This window comes from Enhydra lutris, unplaced genomic scaffold (genome assembly GCF_002288905.1).
Source record: "Enhydra lutris kenyoni isolate GAN:26980312 unplaced genomic scaffold, ASM228890v2 scaffoldscaffold78, whole genome shotgun sequence".
NCBI lineage: Eukaryota > Metazoa > Chordata > Mammalia > Carnivora > Mustelidae > Enhydra > Enhydra lutris.
Window position 1 is genome coordinate 1,786,780 of NW_019154162.1, and position 25,344 is coordinate 1,812,123.

General features: G+C 35.1%; 1 pseudogene; it reads right to left on the reverse strand.

Annotated features, from left to right (window-relative positions):
• Positions 1-25,344, reverse strand: part of LOC111160853 — a 93,673-nt pseudogene that overhangs the window by 20,723 nt on the left and 47,606 nt on the right.

A 25,344-nucleotide genomic window follows, 5' to 3' on the forward strand; every position in this document is an offset into this window, starting at 1 on the left:
TGATTTTCTGTTTATAGAGTTGCTGTTCTTCTTCTCTTCGATCTCCCATTGGATTTGTAGGTGTTTGCAATCTTTAGATAAGCTATCTAGCTGATCTCCCGCTACCTGAAGTAGTCTCAGCCTGCTACTTCTCCGCCATCTTGACTCCTCCCCCCTTTCCTAGTCATTTTGACACTGTTTCTTACTGGAGTTTTTGTGATCTGCCTGCATAGTCATTTTAGTCATTATGGTAATTTCATTACTCATAGGTTTATGTGGCATGGCTTACTAAAAATTTTAAAAGTGGGCATTTGTCCCCCTTGAAAACATAAAAATCTGAGTTTGTTTCACTGGTTATCTTGTGTCACATCCTGCCATCTATGAAGATAATGAATTAAGGAACTCTTCTTATTGCATAAATAAATACCCATTTTAATATTTACTGCAAAGGCAAATAGTATAGAAGGTGTGCTGAGTGGTGGCTGAGCTATAATTCTCTATTCTAAGAATGGGGAGTTGGGTTAAATGTCCTTCTTAAGTTAACATCTGCATGAACTTCTACCCTCTTTCTTTCAAGCTAGATAGAGTTTGCTTTTAAGCATCTTGACCATAATTAATAGTCCCAAAGGCTTATCATAAAACAAATATCTAATTTAAAAGTGTTGGGAGTTTATAAAAACAGCCACATAGAGCCTTGGTATTTTATAAATATAAAAATAAACACATCATAATTTCTGTTTTTAAGACTTGAGAAACTTTTTCAAAAAGGCAATATGGTACCCCAAGCAAGCATTTTATCTATCTAAACTCCCCAATCCAGCATAGGCAGACAGTGTGTTTTTTGTTGTTGTTGTTTGTTTGTTTGTTTGTTTTTGTCTGTAAGGCTTTATCATGCTCTGATCTAACCATATCCTTAGCTCTGGAAGAGAAGCAGGAAGCATGGCAGTTGCAAGCATAGGTTTTAGAGTCAAACAGATATACTCTGAAATCTTGATCTACCACCTGGAAATTAGGTAATCTTGAGCAAATTACTTACCCTTTGGGGCTTCAGTTTCTTTCTTCATAAAATCATAACAACAGTGTTTTATCGAAAAAGACTTCTGTGTGGATCAAATGAAATAATATTTCTAGATCAGTGCGAGAATGTACTAACTGCCAAACAATTGTATGAAAAGTGTTGTTGTTGTTACTATTATTATTATTATGAAGTTTATCATTATGAAGAAGGAATTGATAGGGAAGAAAAAGAAAAAGGAAGATAAGTATATAGATAATCTACCCAATCTATAGGTCGTTCAATCTCCCAAAACAAATGTTAGTACCAGTAAAATATATTAGGACAAGGCCTCCTAAGGCTTTATGTGAATGAGACCCTACTGACACTGTAACAGACAAACACAAATGAACCAATTCCACTTAATCTGTGAAATGTAACCTGTGATAAGCACTTGGGAGGAAGCTATGGTTTACATTTCTACTGTGCAGCTATATTTCAGAACTGGTCATTCTGGTACTGATCTACTATATGCCCTAAAAGGAATCAGGGCTTTGGAGTCAAAACATTGTTTTGTAATCCAATTTTTTCTTCATCTTAAAGATGTTCTCATTTTCTTCTCAAATATTTGATTCTTGTTGGTATTACCAACATCAGGAAACAATTGACAAGTGTACCTAAATGAACTTTGTAGAATAACTTCTCCTTCAAAGCTCCACTGTCATGCTCAAGAAAGGGCTCTCTTCTCACAATGTGGACTGCTTCACCAATCACAGGTGGGGATGCCTTAGGACACCATGTCCCACCTGCCTTGCTAAAATCAATAAACTCTTGAGCAAACTCTAAGAGGACGGATATATCCTCAACTTAAAAACAAAACAAAGCAAAACAAACCAAAAGAAAGAAAAATGCTTGAAGAGCTTGGGCTTAGCAAAATATAATTACTCAAGTTGGAAAAGGGCCAAAATGTCAAGTTTAATAATCATGACTGAAAAAGCTATAAATGTCTTGGGACATTTTTAATGATCACTTTTTTTGCAGCAAATTAACATCCACTTCCAATTCCCAAGCCCCCAAGGTGGGAAGCACTACATAGAAAGGGTCCTTCCAACATCTTTTGGTGGGATCTGTAGCAAAACTTGCAGGTGGTTGAAATGTTTCAAGGACAGAGATGGTATGTGTCCAAGGACCATGGTATCTGTAAGAAAGTGAAATCTCTAATCTCAGAGATGAGATAGGTTTCCTTCTGGAAACTTATTCTCAAGTGTCCAAAAATGTTATTGGCTATTTTCATCACCACAAATGTGTCCAGGCAAGATGATGTCTGATGTCTCCTTTATGCCTCCCCTGGGCTGGACTGAGTAGGGGAGGATGTTGAGGAAGAGTCAGTCTGTCAAGCTCTGCTGTGCATTCATGCAGATCCAGAGTGACCTCCCTTCTGCACCCTGTCACCTTGTCATGGAGGTCATATAATGAGATTTTAAAAGGCCATCTTGAAGAAGAATAAGGGATATTCATTGTAAGCCATATGAGGAGAGTTCCATAGGACAGAATCAAAATTCCTTAAGGATATCAGAAGCTGAACTGAAAGTTATAATTTATCAGGAAGGAGATTAGTAGATGCACTTCATCTGGCAAATTGTGTGCCTTGGGAGGATTACACTTGGGAAGTCATGACAGGATCTGTGCAAGGCAGAGAGTTGCTGCTGTGTGATTTCAGGGGACTTTTTATGTGTAAGTGCCAAAGGAAAATAATGAACCTCACCAACTGCTAGCCAAAATGAAAAGAAAAAAGAAAATGAGAAAGAAAGAAAATAAAAAAGAAAATAAGAAAAAAGAAATATTTGCATTTACCATATATATATAATATTATATATTATAATTATGTATAATTATAATATATATTATTGCATTATAAATATAATCATTATAAATGCAATCAATAAATATTGATCTACATGGAGGATTCATAATATTTACCCCAAATCTTTCATGAATGGTATATGGTAGCTGGTGCAAAGATGGGATCCAAAGAACTGAATATTCTGAGAAGCCTCCATTGAGACAAGGAAAGACATGATACTTGGGGAATATAAAACTCCCAAATACACAGATCTCTAAGGAGGGTAAAGATGAAAACAAATCCAAAGTAGGCAAAGCAGAAGTCACAGCCCAGAATGGAGAACCAAGAATCTGTACTTTGGAGACATGACAGTGGACAAATTGGGACCAAGTAAGAATCATACAGACTGGTCATGAGGGACTTACCTCTGAGAACCACAAGGTTGCTGAGGACTTATTTTTAGGAATGGCAGGAGTGCAAACTGTGGACACTTCAATTTGACTTAATGCTAGGGAGCAATGATAAAATAAGGTAACCACCTCCTTGGCTCAGTGTAGTAGGAAAGTAGATAGGAATTATTTGGTAAGTATTTGCTAACATTTATTTTATTGCATTTTTAAAATTTTCCAATTTTATTTTTTTAACTTTCCAATTCTAGAAGGGAACGAAAACTCTAGGGAGTATCAAGGAATATGAGCACCCTATTAGAAGTAAGTTTAAAAATGTGTTAAAAAGCATTGTGCAGAAAGGAAATTAATTTAATTCCCCAACTCCCAAATTATTTCAAAACTTTCACATTTTCATTTTCCTATAATAAATGTGTATCATTACGTATTTTAAAAATCATCATAATCATGATCATCTAAAATAAAATCTCAAAAAAATAAATAAAATAAAATCACAGATGTCGATGAACTTTAGATATCCAATGTTTAGATTCAGCATTTCTAAAAATTACCAATATTCATATATTTTGTTAGCAGAAAATTGGGATCTTTCACTTATCCATTTTTATTACCATCCATCTTTTTTTCTAGTTTCTAAATATGGTTTCATACAAAGATTTGTACTCTCTGTATACCCCATTCAAGAAGAGAGATTCATTTGACAATAGATCCATATATATTAATTAGAATTAACTTGAAGAAAAATATTTTGGATCTGTCTTCTCAGCTCCATGTTCTGAAGATAAAGGACAAGTTGTATTTTAAGTTTCAACTGGATACCAGTTCATGACCAACAGTTAGGACAGACATATAGATTGATGTCATACATAATAATATCATTCTGCATAAAATAATACTGGTGACATAATGTTAATTATAATTAGGATAGAAAATCATACATATAGCATTGTGTTAATTATGTAAGTATTTTATGCATAGAATATATATACCAAAATATTTAAAAAGTTGTCTAAGGTCATTATTTAGGCTAATGGTTGATGGAGTTTTCTTTCATTATTAATTTCTACATCAGCTTCTTTTTTATTATTATAGTAGACAAATCATAAAAAATATAATTTACAAAAAATAACAACTTATTTAAAGACTGATTTGGGCCGTAAAGAATAAGACTTTGGATAAGATGTATGTAAAGATATTAGATCTCAGATTTCTTAAATGGAATAATTTATGATAAGGGCTTGACACATGATATGTAAACACACATTTACTCTCTCATTTTATAGATGCATACTAAAAAAATAGTAAAACATTTCAAAATACCAAAGTGATCATTAGAGTCTCAGAATTCTATTGAGATAAATCCAATCAAGAAGTGGGCAGAAGAAGACATGAACAGACATTTCTGCAAAGAAGATATCCAAATGGCCAACAGACCCATTAAAAAGTGTTCAACTCTTGGCATCAGGAAAATACAAATCAAAACTGCAATGAAATATAACTTCACACTTGTCAGAATGGCTAAGGTTAACAACACAGGAAGCAATAGGTGTTGATGAGAGTGTAGAGAAAGAGGAACCCTCTTACATTGTTGATGAGAATGTAAAGTTTTCCAGAAAGTCTGGAAAACTTTTTCAGAATGCTAAAAATAGAACTACTGTACAATCCAGCAATTGTGCTACTAGGGTATTTACTCAAAAGATACAAAAATACAGACTTGAAGGGATACATGAACCTTGAAGTGTACAGCATCATTATCAACAATAGCTAAATTAAGGAAAGAGCCCAACTGTCCATCGATTGATGAATGGATAAAGAAGACGTGATATATACAATGGAATATTACTCAGGCATCTAAAAGAATAAAATCTTCCATTAGCAGCAACATGGATGGAGCTAGACAGTATTGTGCTAAGTAATGTCAGTCAAAGAAAGACAAATACCATATGATTTCAATCATATGTGGAATTTAAGAAAAAATAGCTGAACACTGCAGGGGGGAAGAAAAGAGGCAAACCAAGAAACATACTCTTAACTATAGAGGACAACCTGATGGTTATCAAAGAAGAGATGGGTGGAGGGATGGGTTAAATATGTGATGGGAATGTGCACTTGTGATGAGCATTGGGTATTTTATGTAAGTGATGAATCTCTAAATTCTACAACTCAAACTAAATTGCACTGTATGTTAACCAGCTGGAATTTAAGTTAAAACTTGGGAAAAAATAGATGGAGCTTTCTAAAAAAAATAGATGGATGTTTCTATGTATTTAATATGTTTTGAACTCTGCTGTCCTATATGGACAAAAATCAAAAGGTGAACAGAAACTGAACCATGATAGAAAAGGGCATTACATTCTGTACAATCTAATGGGAGTTGGCCCTGACAGGCAGGTGAGGCAGCACCAATGGAAAAGTGGGATACCTATGGAGGGGGAAGATATTGAGGGGTTTAAAAACTGAAGAGATCAACATGAGAGTGTGAAGGAACCCAGCAGACTGCAAAGATACAGATGATGTCTCTCAAGGACTGGGTTAAACAAACTCATGAGAAAAAAAATAAGCAATGAAAACAGGTCTGGGATTTCTTAGAATTTAGGATTTGTGATTAAATTCTTGTTCATAAAAGTTACTTTAGTTCTGTGTCTTTTAAAATCAGGAACTCCATCAAGGCAGCAGGTGCTCTCTTCTAAAAATATTCTATAAGAGGCTAAAGCTGCCTCAATTAACTATCAATCTAGTATAGCTAGGATGTTAAAAAAAATAAATAAGTCACAACCTGAATCTTTAACTTTAATCTGCCTGTTAAAGACATCTGGGTGGTGGGAGGGGCGCCTGCGTGGTTCAGTCAGTTAAGTTAAGTCAATTAAGTTCAGTCAGTTAAGTCCTATTCTTAGTTTCAGTCAGTTAAGTGTCCTACTCTTGGTTTTAGCTCAGGGCTTGATCTCAGAATCCTGAGGATTCTGAGATCAAGCCCCACATCAGGTTCTGCACCCAGCATGAAGTCTACTGGAGATTCTCTCTCCCTCTACTTCTATCCCTCCTGCTTTTGTTTTCTCCCTCTCTCTCTTTAAAAACAAAACAAAACAAAAACCTAAATCTTAAAACAAAAGGCATTTGGATATTCTAAGACCTCCTTCTGAACACTGTCATTAATTAAATAAATTAGACTATAATGAACAAGGAGCTACACATAAGTGTGATTGGAATTGCCTGACTCACAGAACATCAACTGCAATATAGAAACAAATCAGGCAAATATATATGTTCTAATCTATTTATTGCAATGAACCAGGCTTCCCATCACCCACCCCTCTAGGAAAATATATTGAAGTTTTAGGAAGAGAATAATATGGAGCAGGTGACGGACAGGTTAAATAAAGTAAGAGATGTGGTTAGAATCTTGTCCATGAAAGTGAAAAGAGTTTAAGGAGGAAAAGCAGAGAGTGAGGAGGTAAATAAAACAGGCTAGGAAATTGCCCTGAATACTGTTAATACCAAAAAGATTTGATGAAATACAACAAAGCCATTTGTGATAATTCACAGTGTGATTTTGTGAATTACTTAAAAAACAGTGTCATAAAAATGACTTATAGGAATGAGAACATAACAAGAAAAACAATAGAAATTGTGAGTTTTTGTTGTTTTGTTATTAAATCACAACTGTGGTATAAAAGTAGCTTCAGAATATAGCCTGTTTCTTTCTTTCCTTGGGAAACATTTTTTTTAAAATGATAGATAGATGGATAGATAGATGAGAGAGAATTAAAAATAACACCCATCCTATTTTTAGTGGCAAGTTGCAAAGTTAAAAAGCCCTGTAAAAGCCAGAAGGGAAGAAGGATAGGAAAAGCTTAAGAACTTGCCACTAAAATCCTAAAGTTAAGGTTCAAACTGAAATACAACAAAATGCCTTAAATATCTGAGACCAAAGCAGGAATTAGCCAGTTAGAAATGCACCAAAAGCCACAAGGGGCAAGTTTAGGGAAGGAGGCTAGAAGGGCCCGGCTGAAAGTGTCTAAAGGATCTAGCATTTATCAGAAGGTTTCAGGGGAAGTACATTCTGAGGGTGGGAAATTTCCCTGAAGTGTATTGGTTGTGTCTTCTATTTGTGGTGGGCAGTGGCTGCACTGGAGAGGACATTGCTGTGGCGGAAATACTTGTGGACACAGCATGAGGCCACAGATTACTGAGGCAATCTCACTGAGGTGCTGTTTAGGGCTGTGAAACCCATGGGGTTGCCCAGACCCCCCTAAAACCCTGAAATGGGCTCCAGAGAGTTAGTGGTGCAAATTCTAAATGATTGAGAGTACTCACTGGAAAACATTTTGAAAGTGTCAATACAAGGATAATATATTAAAACATGTAAAAATATAGAAAAATTAACCAAAAGATGAACATTCGTGGGGAAAAATTTCTATAAACAAACACACTCTTTGAAACCATGATCTCACAGAAGGATCATAAAGCAAGTCTGAAGGAGAAAGTAGGGGTAATGGGGTCAGAGGTGGAATTGGACTTGAGGAAAATAATATAGGGGGGTAGCAGAAGGAAAAACAGTCACAGGAAATAAGACACAATGAAGATCCATACAGAGACATACACTTGAAAACACAGCAAGGCATTTAAAGAATAGAGAAAAAGAATATTAACAAAATAATTAAATAAAAATCCAGTGACTCTTGAACAACACAGGGGTTAGTGATAAAGACTTTAATGGAGCCCAAAATCCACAGTTTGTGACTCCCCAAAAACTTAACTACTAACAGCCTACTGTTGACTGAAACACTTACTGATAATAGGAGAAGTTGATTAACAAATATCTTGTATGGCCTATGTGTTATATATTATATTCTTATAATTAAGCTAGAGAAAAGAAAACATTATTAAGAAAATCATAAGGAGAAGAAAATACATTTACAGTATTGTACTAGATATACAAATTAAAATTCATATAGTAGACTCATGTAGTTCAAACCCATGTTGCTCAAGAGTCTACAGTAACCAGAGAATATATGATCTCTCTTTTTCTCTTTTTTTATGCTGTGTGTGTGTGTGTGTATACATATATATATATAATCAAGCAATGAAATATAGATGCAGTTGGAATGTCCAAAGAATATGTATATTTCAAATAAAATGGATAGATGATATATGATAGGTAGATAGATAGATAGATAGATAGATGATAGATAATAGATGATAGATAAAACAAAGAGAAAATGTTAGCAAGGAAGACTGTTCTTATTTGCAGATAAAGTAATTTGCAGAATGTAGTAAGTCCAAAGGAATAATGGTTAATTCTTAAAATTAATCAGATTTAGCAGTTTTAATAAAAATCAAAAGGCAAAACTTATACATTAGCCTTTACAAATTAGTTAATAAAGTTTTAGATATGTGTGTACATGTGCATGCACCACCTGTAATGGCATAGAAATGTCAAGTACTCGGTAATGTTTCATTAAATATAGCAATACTACTGAGAGAAACATGAGTGAGAGTATCAAATATTAAATATAATCTAAATAAGTGAGAGATATGTTGTTGGTAGATTGCATAAATCATTATTGAATAGGAGGCAATTATCCTCTCATGATTTATTGACTCAACGAAGTTCAAATAAAAAGCAATCGGAATTTATTATTTATATGGTTGTGCAGGTCTGCACAGTAGATCCTACAATTTAGATGGAAAGGCAAGGAACCAAAATAAACATAACATTCTTGAAAAATAATAAAATGGAAGAATTACTCTACCAAATAATAACACCCCTAGCAAATCAATATTCTTTTAAATAAAATAATAATGGCACAGGAATAAATAAATTAGTCAATAGAACAGACTGAAGAGTCCTGAATAGAGGGATGCACATAAACACTGGATATATGCAGTGGTAGTATACAACAGAAAGGAAAAGATTGATAAATTATGGATTCCATTGAAAGTAAAAAATTTGACTTACATAAAACAAAAATGATTGTGAATATAGTTATGAAAGAAAAAATACAGGGATTTATTTGGACAAAAGACTTTAAATGTCATCAATAAACAGTCATTTGCTAAAGGGAGAATTCCTGTGAACTCCTGTAATGTAGACAATAACCACATGAAAAAGTGTTCAGCCACATTTATAAAGAGAAATAATAATTAAAATTATAAGTAAATAACACTACAAACAGATTGGCAAAAATATTTTTAAATAATAAAAATAAATTCTGATAATGCTAATTATTGAGGAATTTGTATGACAATAGAAATTGCCAACACTTCTGGAGGGAGTTTAAATTGATTCAACCATTGTGGGTTATAGTTTAGCATTATATGACTGAATATACATAAGCTTTATCACCTAATAACTCAATTGTTGGGTAATATCCTAATGAAACTCATGACCTTGAGCACCAAGACATATACACAAAATCGTCCCTAAGGGATAGGGCCTAGATCCTGAGACTCCTCATCTACATGTCCTTTAAGAACAAAAAGGATAACATGTGGTATGCACACACAAAGAAAATGATGAAAAAATAAAAGGAACCCAAGCTACTTGCAAAAACATGGATGGATCTTACCAATAAAATAAAAAAAGCAAAAGTTGAAAAATCACATATAATATTTACATAAAGTTACAGAACCTGTAAAACTAAATTACATTGTTTAGGGGTGGATGAGTGTATAAACAAGTGTAAAAACTATAAGGAAAAGTAAGAAAAAAAATCAAGTAAATAATATAAAATAATCCCTTTAGCATGGCTATGTTGTCATGTCCTGGAATAAAAGATTTATCTGTTAAAGATAATTTTTTGTTTGTTTGTTTGTTTGTTTGGGGAACTTCTTAATTCTCTGTGAATTTCCCAGCCTACTCTGATGTTTTATAAGAAACATCTTCAGCCTTTTTCCAAGTTAATGATAAGTTATTATATTTTTAATTGATAAGGGCATAAATAAACCAACTAAAATAATAGTTCTGGGATGAGTACATTATATCATAATATAAAACACTGTTCTATAATAATCTTCTAACATAATAATTTTATTTTAATTCCCAGAGTCAACAGTTATTTTCCAGTGTTAAAAAGAGAGACATAAGCTTATTAGAGCTACAGTGATTGCCACCAGAATTAAACACACACATGCACATACATATTTACACAGACATATATATTAACATATACACACACAAAAACAATCAAAATAACTTTCCTCTGTGGGCTGAATAAGAATCTATTGTTTTTGTCAAAGGTTGTTTTGATTATGTGACTTGATATTTATTTGTAGGACAAAATTTGATGATTTTTTTTTATTGACAAGCTTCAAAAAAGATAATTAAGTTCTGGAGATCCATGTACACTTTAGTGACTAGAACAATACTACTGTGTACTTAAAGTTTGCTAAGAGAGTAGATTTTATGTTAAATGTTTTTCCTACACACACACAAAATAATGATTAAGGGAGGAAATGTTCGGAAGTGATGGATATTTATGACTTTGATTGTAGTGATGGTTTCATGGATGTATACTTATTCCCAAACTCATTGAGCTGTGCACGTTAAACATACGCAGACTTTTACAGGTCAATCATTTTCAATAAAGGAATTTTAAAAGGAAACAAAGCAGAAAAAACAAATAATAAAATCAAAATAATTTGAAGCATTTCAGACAAATATATATATATGTATATATATATATACATATATATATATATATATATATATATATATATATATATATATATAAGAATGACATAAAATCAGTTGCCATACCTCAGATAACAAGCTTACTGTTTCAGTCTGATATCGTTATAACCAGCCTTACTTCTACTAGGAGTACAAATGCTCCATCAATTTCATATCCTCGTATTTTTAGTATTCTGAAGATAAAGAACATATATACCCAGAAATGTGGTCTAGCAACATTTTAGGGTCATGATAGCACTTCAAATACATGTGTAGTTTGGTATCTTCGATTTCCCTTACATCTTCATGATACCAAGAAGAGTTAAATTAACTCTCAATTATTGTGTAACAAGGTATCTCAAAATATCATGGCTTAAAATAATATGGATAAATTATCTCACAGATTCTTTAGGTCAGGAATTAGGGCACAGCTTAGCTGAATGGATCTGGCTCAGGGTCTCTCACAAACCTGCAATCAGTGTGTTGGCTGGAGCTGAGGTTATCTCAAAACTAGATTCCAAGAAGCATCCTCTCTTCCCTGCTTACCTGGTCCTTGGAAGGATTCAATTCCTCAAAGATTATTGGGTGAGACCATCAGTTCATCATTGGCTGTTGACCAGAGGCCTCCCCACTGGGCAGCTCAAAACATGGCATCTGGCTTCCCTTGCAACAAACTAGCTAGAGAGTGAGAGAGGATAAGCAACAGAAGTCACGGTTTTTTATCAACTAAAACTGAAAGTGACATCCCGTCATTGTTGCTGTTCATTAGATGATGGTCACTAGGTATAGCCCATATTTCCTAGGAAGGGATTGAGCAAGGTCATGAAAACTAACAATTGGGAATAAATGAAAGCAATTTTTGGGGCTATCTGCACATTTCAGAATATATATTAATTCACTCAATGAAGACAGTACTTTGAAAATATGTGTTATTCATCATTAATGCCATACAGTTTTGCTTTGAAAACATTTTTCCCAGTATTGAGAAGAAAACCCCTGGCAAAGAGAGCACCATTCTCTATGATAGGTGGTTCCCCCAAGTGTTACCTCATTGAGTCCTTCACAGCCATCTTGAAAGTACTGCTTTTTTTTCTCTATTACAGATAAGAAGAATACTGAGGCTGTAAGAAGTGCAATAATAAGCCCAGAAAATAAGAACTGATAAAGCATGGGCAATTTTTTTTTAACTTTAATACTTTTGCATTGAACACAATTCTTTTCCCTTCTAATCACAGACATGATCCTAAGATTAGAAAAGCCTAGCAGTTCTATTTCTCTCTTCTGTTCCTCACTGTTACATTTCCAGATGTTTTCCCATGGAAAGTCAAAAATCTGCTGATGGACAGGAAGATGTCAGCACATTGCTATAATATACAATTCTCAGATAAAAATATTAACACTTTTCTCTCTCTACTTATTTCTATACAAAATTTATTCTGTTTCTGGCCACATTTATGCAATCTGAATGAAGCCTTTCATGGGAGACAACTTTTATTGCTGTTTATGTCTTCCTCATGCCTGCTGTTCTTCCCCCTCTAGAAATAAATATTTTACTCACTTGGCCAACTGAACAAATATTTTATGTCTGACACAATATTTATACACATATTTTTTTAAGAAAACATCAGAAGTGTGAATTTCATGTACAGTAATATATTTGAGGTGCATTATGTCACCCCTTGAGGTGAACCAGATTTCTAGTGACAAATGAAGGAAAGGACAATTTCAAGAAAACTACTCAAAAGTTGGAGGTGAAAGCTGTCTTGAAAGCAAATACCTGAGTTAGTAAATGAAGCACATTCCTTGTTAAATATGGCTTATTTAAAAAGTCTGTGCACTTAAACATATGAGTTAATGAGGGGCTTAAGGATGGATGTTTAGTTAATAATCACATCCTGGTGAACAATATTTTAGCATCTGGGAGCGTGTCTTTGGTGGAAATATAGTTTGATCTTTGGAGGGCTATAAAACCTAAGAAGGAGTTCTGGCACTGAAAGTTACAACTAATGAGCCCCTGAGAAGTTTGCTTAATATTTTCAAAACTTACATTCCTCAGTTATATATATATATTTTATATTTTGTAATGACCCAATGCATGTGTGCCACTTATTATATTGGGTAGCATGTAGTAAATGTTTTATTTTAAAACATTATTAATGTTACTAATGTTGATTCTTGTCTCCTCTTTATATTTTTGTTACTTTCCTCACACTATTCTCCAGGATTTGTTCTTTATATACTCACTTCTCATTCAGGAAATATTTATTAAGGACTTGCTAACTGACAGGCACTCAGCTAGCCATCATTGATGTTGAATAATGCAGGCACCCTACCATCTGAAGCTCCCAGACAAATATGACAGAACCTTACTTAGAAAAAAATGGCTGTGCCCCATCCTCATCAACAGAAATTGACCTATTGAATTTTAACCCTTGAACATAATTATGAATAATTCAGAAGGAGCAAATGCAACAAATTGAAAACAGTCTTAAAGACAGTAGATATTATCTAACTACATAAGTAATTACAATAATCATAAAAATCACAAATATAAATTGTCTAAACATATCAATTAAAAACTAAATTGTCACAATGGTTTAAAAAGTGAGATCAACTACATGTTGTGTATAATAAATCCACCATTCTAAATATAAAGAATCAGATAAGTTAAAAATGAAGGAAAAGGCAAAATATACCATGGTAAAACCAATCAAAAGAAAGCTTAAGTAGTTATATTAATTTCATATGAAGCATACTTCAGCACAAGGAAGATTGTAAGAGATACAGAGAGTGATTATATAATGACAAATAAATTAGGTCTCCAGGAACACATAAAAATTCTAACCATGTTCATACTCCACGATAGAATCTCAAAATACACATGGTAAAAACAGAACTAAAGGAAGAAACAAATTCATAATCTCTGTCAGTAATTGACAGATCAAGCAGAAAATCAATGAAAAGGAAATAGATGATTCGAACAACACTATCAGTCAACTGCATTAAATTGACATCTATGGAATTGACCATCCAAAAAAAGCATAAACCACATTCTTCTCAAGTTCACATGGAACATCCATCAAGATAGACCATATTCTGGGACACAAAACACATTTTAACAAGTGCAAAGAGTGGAAATGATGCAAAGTATGTTCTCAGACTACAGTGGAATTAAACTAGAAATCATAACAGAAAGATAGCTAGAAAATACCCAACAATTTGAGAGTTAGACACACTTCCATAAAAACCATTTGTAAAGAAAGAATTTTAGGACAGATTTAAACAATATTTTGAATTAGATTAAAATAAAATATAATTTATTAATATTTGTGATATACATTTAAAGTAGTGCTTAAAGGGAGATTTATAGCATTAAGTATACATAACAGAAATAAGGAAGATCTAAAATTAAAATCCTGAGTTTTCACCTTAGAATACTAAAAATAGAGAGCAAATAAAATATATAGCAAGCTGACAAGGGGAATAAAAAAGATCAGAAATCATTAGAAATAAAAACAAGAAAATAATAGAGAAAATTAATGAAATGATATTTGGTTCTTTTAAAAGATTAAAAAGTTGTTGATAAATGTCTAATAAGTCTATCCAAGAAAAAAATGAGAAAAGACAAAAGGACTTGGGCAGTTGACCTTACCAGAGTTTTTTCAAGTAAGAAGAGTAATCACTATCATGACAAGGTAATTGCCCCTGATAACCTGGAATGAGGTAGGACTGGTAATACAGAATGACTGCAGAAAGGAGTATGTGTGGAAGTCAGGTTATCAATTTGAGTGACCCTTGCACTTCTGTTTCTGAAATGTGAAATAAACTACTGTTGCAACCATGGCCTGAGAAGAAAATGGTTACAAAATTCACACTGTCCCAAAATGAGGGTATCGCTCACACCACTAGGCAAACATCCAATACCAACAGAGACAATATATGAGGGCAAGGGGAATTTAGAATGTAGTGCAGGTAGAGGAATGAGAGTTCAGGCCATGTGACCAAGTGCAGTATTGGAAAGGTTATTCATCCCACCAAACTTTTTTTTCAATATCATCCTCAGAAAAGAAGACTTGCTGAAATGTCGGGGAATCTTGCTCCCCAAATGTGTTTGGAGATGTGGAATCACATAAATTGGGTAAATAACAGAAGTCAAAAATCTCCCCAGCATTAATACTCAAGCAAAACTCTCCTTGGGCAACCCTTGAGTGAGGAGTATGGAGATAGTAGTGTCTGGCCAGTTCTGTCCTAAGTAGAACTCTTTTTCTGCACATTGGAGTGCCCACCACCCTGATGTCTTCTTTTCCTATCTCTTTTCTTTTACAGATATTAGATCTGCATAACATGTTGGACACTTTACATACCAAATTATGCTTCTTCTCGCTTTATTTTGTATGAGTAAGCCTCTTGCAATCTTAACTCTGTCATAGCATCTGCTTCTCAGGGAATTATGAACTAACACAACCTTTAAATAAGTACCAATAATGAAACTTATACTGAAGGTATTAATAATGAGCAAGGATACTCTCTATCCTTATGAATGACTTTCTTTTTTTTTTTTCAGGACTTTCTTAAAAAAAAATCTTTTTTAAAAAAGGAGAAAGGAGAAATATTTTAATAACTAAGAAAAAACTAGCAAAGCTTCTGAAACTATGACTACCTTATATTATCAAAGAATGGTAAAACTTTATGCTTATGCCTCAGTGCTTAAAACTGACAACAGTGGCAGCTTCTAAGATGGCAGAGGAGTAGCAGACTGAAATGACATCAGGACCCAGAAGTTCAGCTTGATAGTTATCAAACCATTATCAAACCAAACTAAATAGGAGATAGAAGAGAAGAGCAGCAACTCTAGGAACAGAAAATCAACCACTTTCTGAAAGGTAAGACATGTGGAGAAGTGAATCCAAAACAATAGTAAGATAGATCACGGGTGGAGGGGCCAGCTCTCACCTAGCAGTGGAGCAGTGGAACACAAAATCAGAACTTTTAGAAGCCTGTTCCACTGAGGGACAGTCACTCCAGAAGCTAAGTGGGGGTGGAGCCCTCATGGGGACAGTATGGTCTGAGGTCCTGCAGGGTCACAGAAAGATTGGGGGAGTCTGAGTGTGGCAGAGCTCCCAGGTATCAGAGCAGGTAAGCCAACTACAGAGACAGAGCTGAGGAGTGAGCTGTCAGATCATGGTCACCTTAAACCGTGATCCAAGGCACAGTCGAGCCAGTGCTCTTCAAGCAGGGACTCCACAAGTGGCAGATCCAGAGAGACACCCTCCTTCCTCCTCCAGGGGTTGTGGCACAGGAACACACAGCAGGAATCTGCTAGGTTTGGAGACTCCAAACAGGGCTGTGTGCCAGAGATAGAAACACTCGATCACAAGTCAAGTGAGCACGGAGTGTGGCCAGAGACCAGGGAGATGGGAGGGATTGTTTGCTTTTCTCTGAGGGCACACTGAGGAGTGGGACCCTGAGCTCATGGCTCCTCTGGGCCAGAGACTGGGAGGATACCATTTATATTCCATCCTCCAGAGCTCTATGGAAAGTGTTCAGGGAACAAAAGGTACCTAGAGAGAACTCAAGCAGATTACTTAGCCTGGCCACTGGCAAGGGCAGTGCAATTCTGTCTCAGGCAAAGACTTTTGGTACTGACTACAACAGGCCCCTCCCCCAGAAGATCAGTAAGAACATCCAGCCAAGACCAAGCCCACCCATCAAGGAGAGCAATGGAACTCCAGAGATAGGGGAAAGCAATGCATGGAATTCATGGCTTTCTCCCAATGATCCTTAGCCTTACAAAGTTAAATTGTTTTAATTTATTTTTTTCTTATTCTATTTTCTTAACTTTCCTCTTTTAACATTTTTTAACTAGTTTATCTTAACAATACCTTTCTAAAAGAAATCCTTTTAAACCATCATTGTTATAATCAGATTTTACTCCTTTATTGTATTTAACCTTATGTATAAAAACTTTATATATATAAAAATATATATGTATTATTTATATATTATATAATTATATATTATAATATTATATATTATAAATTGTATATTGTATTATAATATATTATAAATTATTCTATATATATTTATGATATATAAATATATATATTTATGTATATATAAGCTTATATATAAAACTTTATATATATATATAAAGTTTTTCTTTATTTAAAATTTTGAGAGGTAGTTTCTTCTAAGAGACCAGAATACACCCAAAATCAAGTGGGGGCCTCTGTTCTATTCACCAGTCAAATATATATATATATAATTTTATTTTTTAATTTTTATTTTCATTTCTTTTTCCCCCTTTCTTCTCCCCCCCAGTTTGGATCTCTTATGATCTGGTTTGAGTAAATTTTTCGGGGGTCTTTGCCATCCTTTTAGTATTTTATTCTCTCATTCATATATTCTTACCTAGATAAAATGACAAGGCAGAAAAACTCACCCCCCCCAAAAAAAAATTTAAAAGAGCAGTACCAACACCTAGGAACCTCATCAATATGGACATTTATAATGTCAGAACTAGAGTTCAGAATGACGATTCTCAAGGCACTGGCTGAGCTCGGAAAAAGCATGGAAGAGGTTAGAGAAACGATGTTGGGAGAAATAAAATTATTTTCTGGAGAAATCTAACCAAGTTGAAATTTTAAAAAAGCCGTTATTGAGGTGCAATAAAAAATGGAGGTTCTTAATGCTGGGATAAATGAGGCAGAAGAAAGAATTAGTGATATGGAAGACCAAATGCCAGAGAATAAAGAAGCTGAGCAAAAGAGAGACAAACAGCTACTGGACCACAAGGGGAGAATTCAAGAGATAAGTGATACCATAAGATGAAACAATATTAGAATAATTGGGATTCCAGAAGAAGAAGAAAGAGAGGGGCAGAAGGTATATTAGAGTAAATTATAGTAGAGAATTTCCCTAATATGGCAAGGGGAGCAAGTATCAAAATCCAGGAGGCACAGAGAATCCCCCTCAAAATCAATAAAAATAGGTCCACACCCCATCATCCAATAGTAAAACTTACAAGTCTTAGTGACAAAGAGAAAATTCTGAAAGCAGCTCAGGATAAGAATTCTGTTACATAAAATGGTAAAAACATTAGGATAAAATGGTAAAAACATTAGGATAGCAGCAGACTTACCCACAGAGACCTGGAAGGCCAGAAAGAACTGGCATGATATATTCAGAGCACTAAACCAGAAAAATATGCAACCAAGAATACTATATCCAGCTAGGTTATCATTGAAAATAGAAGGAGAGGTAAAAAGCTTCCAGGATGAACAAAAATTAAAAGAATTTGCAAACACCAAACAAGTCCTACAGGAAATATTGAAGTAAGCAAAGAGAGAGCCTAAAAGAGAGAGCCTAAAATTAGTATAACAGAAAGGAGCAGAGATAATATGCAGTAACAGTCACCTGGCAGGCAATACAATGGCACCAAATTCACATCTTTCAATAGTTACCCTGAATGTAAATGGGCTAAATGTTCCAATCAAAAGACACAAGGTATCAGAATGGAAAAACAAAAACAAAAGCAAAAACAAAAACCATTGATATGCTGTCTACAAGAAACTCATTTTAGACACAAAGACACCTCCAGATTTAAAGTGCAGGGGTGGAAAACAACTTACCATGTCAATGGACATCAAGAGAAAGCAGGGGTAGGGATCCTTATACCAGATCAATTAGATTTTAAGCCAAAGACTATAATAAGAGATGAGAAAGAACACTATATCATACTTAAAGGGTCTGTCCAACAAGAAGATCTAATAATTTTAAATATCTATGACCCTAACGTGGTCAGCCAACTCTATAAACCAATTAATAACAAAATCAAAGAAACACATCAACAATAATACAACATAGTAGGGGACTTTAACATGGCCCACACTGAAATGGACAGATCATCCAAGCAAAAGATCAACAAGGAAATAAAGGTCTTAAATGACACACTGGACCAGTAGGACATCACAGATATATTCAGAACATTCCCAAAGTAACAGAATACACATTCTTCTCTAGTGCACATGGACCATTCTGAAGGATAGATCACATCCTGGGTCACAAATCAGGTCTCATCTGGTACCAAAAGACTGAAATCATTCCCTGTATATTTTCAGACCACAATGCTCTGAAGATAGAACTCAATCACAAGAGGAAAGTTGGAAAGAACCTAAATACATGGAGGCTAAAAAGCATCCTACTAAAAAATAAATGGGTCAACCAGGAAATTAATGAAGAATTTAAAAAATTCATAGAAACATATGAAAATGAAAACACAACTGTTCAAAATCTGCAGGACACTGCAAAGGCAGTCCTGAGAGGAAAGTATATAGCAATACAAACCTTTCTCAAGAAACAACCTAACCCTACACCTAAAGGAGCTGAAGAAAGAACATCAAAGAAAGCCTACACCCAGCAGGAGAAGGGAAATAATAAAGATCAGAGCAGAAATCAATAACATAGAAACCAAAGAACAATAGAACAAATCAACGAAACTAGGAGTTGGTTCTTTGAAAGAATTAATAAGATCGATAAACCCCTGGCCAGACTTACCAAAAAGAAAAGAAAAAGGACCCAAATAAATAAAATCATGAATGAAAATGGAGAGATCATAACCAACACTAATGAAATGCAAACAATTATAAGAACATATTATGAGAAACTATGTGCCAGCACATTTCATAATCTGGAAGCAATGGATGCATTCCTAGAAAGGTATGAACTACCAAAACTGAACCAGGAAGAAATAGAAAACCTGAACAGACCCATAACCAGTAAGGAGATTGAAGCAGTCATCAAAAATCTCCCAACAAACAAGAGCCCAGGGTCAGACGGCTTCCCAGGGGAATTCTACCAAACATTTAAAGAACAATTAATACCTATTCTCCTGAAACTGTTCCAAAAAACAGAAATGGAAGGAAAACTTTGAAACTCATTTTATGAGACCAGCATTACCTTGACCCCAAAACCTGACAAAGACCCCATCAAAAAAGAGAATTACAGACCAATACCCTTGATGAACGCAGATGGGAAAATTCTCACCAAAATACTAGCCAATAGGATCCTACAGTATATTAAAAGGATTATTCACCATGACCAAGTGGGATTTATTCCTGGGCTCCAGGGTTGGTTCACAAATCAATCAAATCAATCAATGTGATACATTACATTACTTAAAGAAAGAACAAGAATCATATGATACTCTCAATAGATGTTAAAAGAAAGTATTTGATGAAGTACAGCATTCTATCTTGATAAAAACTCTTCAAAGTGTAGTGAAGGTATATATATATATATATAGAGAGAGAGAGAGAGAGAGAGAGAGAGAGAGGGAGGGAGAGAGAGTATATACCTCAATATCATCAAAGCCACCTATGAAAAACCCACAGTGAATATCATTTTCAATGGGGAAAAACTGAGAGCTTTTATCCTGAGGTCAGGAATACGGCAGGGATGTCCATTATTATCGCTGCTATTTAACATAGTACTAGAAGTCTTAGCCACAGCAATCAGACAACAAAAAGAAATGAAAGGCATGCAAATCAGCAAAGATGTCAAACTCTCACTCTTTGCAGATGATATGATACTTTATGTGGAAACCCAAAAGACTGCACTCCAAAACTGCTAGAACTCATACAGGGATTCAGTAAAGTGTCAGGATATAAAATCAATGCACAGAAATCAGTTGCATTTCTATACACCAACAACAAGACAGAAAAAAGAGAAACTAAGGAGTCAATCCCATTTAAAATTACACCCAAAACCATAACATACCTAGGAATAAACCTAACCAAAGAGGCAAAGAATCTGTACTCAGAAAACTATAAAGTACTCTTGAAAGAAATTGAGGAAGACACAAAGAAATGGAAAAACGTTCCTTATTTATGGCTTGGAAGAACAAATACTGTGAAAATGTCTATGCTACCTAAAGCAATCTACACATTTAATGCAGTCCCTATCAAAATTCCATCTTTTTTTTTTTCAAAGAAATGGAACAAATAATCCTAAAATGTATATGGAACTAGAAAAGACCCCAAATAGCCAGAGGAATGTTGAAAAAGAAAGCTAAAGTTGGTGGCATCATAATTCCAGCCTTCAAGCTCTATCACAAAGCTTTAGTCTTCAAGACAGTTTGGTACTGGCACAAAAACAGACACATAGATCAATGGAACAGAATAGAGAGTGCAGAAATAGACCCTCAACTCTATGGTCAACTACTTCTTGACAAAGCAGGAAGGAATGGCCAATGGGAAAAAAAGACCGTCTATTCAACGAATGGTGTTGGGAAAATTGGACAGCTACATGCAGAACAATGAAACTGGACCATTTTCTTATACCACACACAAAAATAGACTCAAATGGATGAAAGACCTCAGTATGAGAAAGGAATCCATCAAAATCCTTGAGGACAACACAGGCAGCAACCTCTTCGACCTCAGCCACAGCAACTTCTTCCTAGGAACATGGCCAAAGGCAAGGGAAGCAAGTGCAAAAATGAACTATTCAGACTTCATTAAGATCAAAAAGCTTTTGCACAGCAAAGGAAACAGTCAACAAAACCAAAAGACAACTGATAGAATGGGAGAAGATGGGGCGCCTGAGTGGCTCAGTGGGTTAAGCCTCTGCCTTCGGCTCAGGTAATGATCTCAGGGTCCTGGGTTCGAGCCCCACATCCAGTTCTCTGCTCGGCAGGGAGCCTGCTTCCCCTCTCTCTCTTTGCCTGCCTCTCTGCCTACCTGTGATCTCTGTCAAATAAATAAATAAAATCTTTAAAAAAAAAAAAAGAATGGGAGAAGATATTTGCAAGTGACATATCAGATAAAGGTCTAGTGTCCAAAATCTGTAAAGAACTTATTAAACTCAACACCCAAAGAACAAATAATCCAATCAAGAAATGGGCAGAAGACATGAACAGACATTTTTGCAAAGAAGACATCTAGAATGGCCAACAGACACATGAAAAAGTGCTCTGCATCACTGCATCAGGGAAATACAAATCAAAACCATAATAAGATGCTACTTCATACTAGTCAGAATGGCTAAAATTAACAAGTCAGAAAATGACAGATGTTGATGAGGATGTGGAGAAAGGGGAACCCTACTACATTGTTGGTGGGAATGCAAGCTGGTGCAGCCATTCTGGGAAATAGCATAGAGGTTCGTCAAAAAGTTGAAAATAGAGCTACCCTATGACCCAGCAATTGCACTAATGGATATATACCCTAAAGATAAAAATGTAGTGATCTGAAGCAGCATGTGCACCAAAATGTTCATAGCAGCAATGTCCACAATAGCCAAACTATGGAAAGAATCTAGATGTCCATCAACAGATGAACGGATAAAGAAGATGTGATACACACACACACACACGCGCGCGCGCGCACACACACACACACACACACACTAGAATATTATGCAGCCATCAAAAAAAATGAAATCTTGCCATTTGCAATGATGTGGATGGATCTAGAGGGTATTATGCTGAGTGAAATAAGTCAATCAGAGAAAGACAATTATCATATGATGTCCCTGATATGAGGAAGTTGAGAGGCAGGATGGGGGGTTTGTGGAGTAGGGAAGGAAAAAATGAAACAAGATGAAATCAGGAGGGAGACAAATCATAAGAGACTCTTAATCTCACAAAATAAACTGAGGGTTACTGGGGGTTGTTGGGTTATGGACATTGAGGAGGGTAGGTGATATTGTCAGTGCTGTGATATGTGTAAGCTTGACAATTCACAGACCTGTACTCCAGGGGCAAATAATACATTTTATATTAATAAAAATAATTAATAAAATAACTGATAACAAGGCTCTTAGAATTTTTGTTCCACAAGTAAGTGAAACCTCATAATAGTTGACTTTCTCTACTTGACTTATTTCACTCAGCATAAACTTTTCCAGTCCCATCCATGTTGGTGGAATAGTTGGGTATTCATCCTTTCTGATGGCTGAGTAATATTTCATTGTATATATGGACCACGTCTTCTTTATCCAGTCTTCTGTTGAAGGAGTTTTGGCTCTTTCCACATTTTGGTTATTGTGGTCATTGCTGCTATGAACATTGGGGTGCATATAGCCCTTCTTTTCACTACACCTGCATCTTTGGGGGTCTAAGAAACATACTGAGGGTTTTAGAGGGGAGGGAGTGTGGGGGATGTACTGGATGGGAGATAGGTATTAAGGAGGGCACGTATTGCATGGAACACTGGGTGTTATATGTAAACAATGAACCATGGAACACTACATCAAAAATGAATGATGTACTGTGTGGTGACTAACATAGCATCAATTAATAATAATAATAAAAATTGCATTTTTGTTTGAGGGACAATAACATAAAGCTTTAAATCAAAGAAGGCAGAGATAGAAATAGAGAAATAGATGCTAGAGACATGATAGATGATAGATAGATATAGGAGAGGGGGAGAGAGTAGAGGGAGGCAAAGAGAAGTACAGAGATGTATGAAGAGAGAGAGTTTAAAGTCATAGATATACATACATATATGGATTTTTTTGGCTACAGAGGATGAGAGAAACACAGCACCTTTACAATCATGCTCTATAGGTAGAATTTATTTTTTTATTTTTATTTTTTTTAAGATTTTATTTAATTATTTGAGAGAGAGAGCATGAGAGAGAGCATGAGAGGAGAGAGGTCAGTGGGAGAAGCAGACTCCTTGCTGAGCAGGGAGCCCGACGTGGGACTCGATCCCGGGACTCCAGAATCATGACCTGAGCTGAAGGCAGTTGCCTAACCAACTGAGCCACCCAGGCGCCCCTAGAATTTATTTTTTAAAGCAAGGAAGTAATGTTACTATTCCACTAAATTACTGTCATGTGAAATCATCAAGTTGGGTAGGCCATAAACTTTTACCTTCCCACAACAATAAAGGCATCCTATCAATTTATTGTCAAAATATTTATTGGACCTGCTCTTCCTCTCAATTGCTTCTACATCTGTCTTAACCAGGTCTTCATTACCTCTCACTGGGATCTCTAAAATAGCCTTCTATCTACTGTCCTCTCTCAAATACTATTCCTTTCAAAGCAAATTTCATATAGGGGCACCTGGGTGGCTCAGTGGGTTAAAGCCTCTGCCTTCGGCTCAGGTCATGATCTCAGGGTCCTGGGATTGAGCCCCACATCGGGCTCTCTGCTCAGCAGGGAGCCTGCTTCCTCCGCTCTCTCTCTGCCTGCTGCTCTGCCTACTTGTGATCTCTTGTCTGTCAAAAAAATAAAATCTTAAAAAAAAATTTCATATAACAAATGTATTTTTTTTTGAAACACTAAGGTGATTGTGTCCTTCAACAGCCAATAACCTATCAATCCTTCATTCCTCCAGCCCTGTGTATACCATAGAGCATCTTTTTCTTCATATCCCCTGCAAGATTATGTTTCTCCTATCTGGAATATTTTCTTTACAACCACCATACCCTCCCATCTTTTTTCCCTTCCAAACAAACACCCTCATTTGTTTTCCCCAGGCTAAATCCCATTACATAATTAGTGCCCAGCTCAACTATGATACTCTCAGAAGCTCCTCTGACCCCCTTCTGTATGATCTCTCAGGTCAAGGAGTTTAAGGTCTAAAGTTAAGGAGTCCCTGAGCACACTATGCTATTCATCGTCAAAACATTGCCACATTGTGTTGAAACCTTCCTCCTATGTGTTTATATCCCTTTCCATTCTATAACTTTCAGGGGGTCTTGCACTGTGCTTTCATTCATAATTCTTGGTGTAACGTGTGGGGGGGCTTTAGTACATGTTTATTGAGTTGAGTTGTAACTTTCATTAAACTTCAATGAGTTATCAAACAGAAAAGTTATTAATATCCATTGATTATAAAGATTCCAAAACATTAAATGTCATTTTGAAGTAATGTTATCCCCAGAAAATGTTGTTCCTCACTCTGACAGAGTGACTGTCACTTCCTACTACATTACCTCTATAACTTATACTTCAGCCATCAGAAACATTAATATTCCATTTTAATCTATATGTTTGCATTTCTAGCTCCCTACTGGATATAATGAAATGAACAATTTCTTGTGCTTTTTTTTCCCTTGAGATGAACCGTTTCTTCCTCATTTCTACATATTCATGATTTTAGCACAGTGTCTTACATATACTAGACTCTTAATAAATGATTTATTTAAATTGATAAATCTCAGTCATTTTAGCTGTGTTAATAGGAAACATTTTGAGAAGATATAAGAGGTAGCATAATCCACTGGATGCTTCGCTACTGTCGGATTCCAGGGACTTCATTTCTTATCTTCATAAATTGATTTTTTTTGAATATTTTGTTTGGAGAGTTCCTCCAAATAGAGTTGTTATGAAATGAAATAAAATATTAATTTAAAATCTGTCTTGAATGCCAAAAGTTCTGTTAAAATGCAAAATTTTGAGTGGTACCATACTAATTTTTATCATCATAATTGTC